The sequence below is a fragment of the Sprattus sprattus genome, assembly GCF_963457725.1.
Source record: "Sprattus sprattus genome assembly, chromosome: 7".
NCBI classification, from domain to species: Eukaryota; Metazoa; Chordata; class Actinopteri; order Clupeiformes; family Clupeidae; genus Sprattus; species Sprattus sprattus.
The window spans coordinates 903,855-905,881 of record NC_137926.1 but is presented as its reverse complement, the minus strand read 5'-3'; positions in this window follow the sequence as shown (position 1 = coordinate 905,881).

Genomic DNA, 2,027 nt, shown 5'->3' with positions numbered 1-2,027 from the left:
TCGTAAACAAGAAAATTACATTTGGTTTATTTTTAGGGATATGTTTTGAATAATGTACACTATTTCGATGATGAAGTGTCTGTTTTTCCCCCTCCTCAAATGAAAGTGATTTTTTTTCTTCCCTTGAAGCGGAGTAGATGTCCGTGCCCTCTCTCTGCCCGCCCGCGCCCAAATACCCTGTTGATAGATTAGAGTCATTAGAGCCAGTGTGTGTGTGTGTGTGTGTGTGTGTGTGTGTGTGTGTGTGTGTGTGCGTGTGTGTGTGTGTCTGTGTGTGTGTGTGTGTGTGTGTGTGTGTGTGTGAGTGTGTGTGTGTGTGTGTGTGTGTGTGTGTGTGTGTGTGTGTGTGTGTGTGTGTGTGTGTGTGTGTGTGTGTGTGTGTGTGTGTGTGTGTGTATGTGTGTGTGTGTGTGTAGTACTGCAGCACTGACTGCACTCCTGGTGTGATGAAAGGTTAACCTTCCAGTTCAGGGCAGTGCTGTGCAGCGTCCCCATCCCTCACTGTCAGCCCATTCAAGGTGAATTAAGCCGCTCCCCACCAACCACACACACACACACACACACACACACACACACACACACACACACAAACACACACACACACACCCAGCCAAGCCTGCTCTGCCGGACACATCGGGGGGGCGCTCATACATCTCGTGTCATCCCATTGTCTGAGGGTCACTGGGCCTCACCGTCTTTTTTTACGGCGAGTTACCAGCCCGCCGTTAAACGCTGTCAGGAGTGTCGCCTCGGAAGGGGGGAGTAAACGTTTTCATCTTGGGGGTGAGCCTCGCCGCGAAACGAGCTCTAAAGCAGAGAGTCCCACGAGTCCAACCGGGCTCCACCGCCCACGGCCAGCACCACCGCGCGCGCGTGTGTGTGTGTGTGTGTGTGTGTGTGTGTGTGTGTGTGTGTGTGTGTGTGTGTGTGCGTGTGTGTGTGTGTGTTCCACCGCGGCAGAACCAAAGGAGCTCACAGTGGGAAGTCATTAATGCATGTAGATGGTGTGTGTGTGTTGCCGCCAGGTCTTTTCTCCACATGAGTTTTCCACCATTCTGTTTGTGGGGGGTAGCAAATTGCACATTTTATCTGCGGCTGTAAAAGCATAAAAAGCTGACCTCTAAAAGAGGAGGTATTTATGCACCGCCACACATGGGGAGCGTCAGCTGTGTACAAATGTCACACAGTTTACCGGTTAGTCCCTACACAGCCTCCATCGTTAATGTCAGTATGAATTTTATTTTGGTGATAAACTGAAATGTGCTTTCAGCAGAATCAACCCAGATAGCAGCTGACTCTGGAACAGAGTTCAGGTCACACCTGCAGAATGCCATTCTCAGTTTAATAAATATACACACTCAGACTCAGATTTCACATTTGAAGTCAAATCCTTTAAAACTGGAATGTTTGTTTGGCAGAGTGGAGTACATTTAGGAAAGGTACTGAAAACACTTGAAATGTCCTGGAAGAGAGTGGGACAGTGTCCATGGTGATTGTGATGTCATATACCTCTGGAAGACAGTGACACAGTGTCCATGGTGATTGTGATGTCATAGACCTCTGGAAGACAGTGAGACAGTGTCCATGGTGATTGTGATGTCATAGACCTCTGGAAGACAGTGACACAGTGTCCATGGTGATTGTGATGTCATAGACCTCTGGAAGACAGTGAGACAGTGTCCATGGTGATTGTGATGTCATAGACCTCTGGAAGACAGTGACACAGTGTCCATGGTGATTGTGATGTCATATACCTCTGGAAGACAGTGACACAGTGTCCATGGTGATTGTGATGTCATAGACCTCTGGAAGACAGTGAGACAGTGTCCATGGTGATTGTGATGTCATAGACCTCTGGAAGACAGTGAGACAGTGTCCATGGTGATTGTGATGTCATAGACCTCTGGAAGACAGTGAGACAGTGTCCATGGTGATTGTGATGTCATAGACCTCTGGAAGACAGTGAGACAGTGTCCATGGTGATTGTGATGTCATAGACCTCTGGCAGACAGTGAGACAGTGTCCAT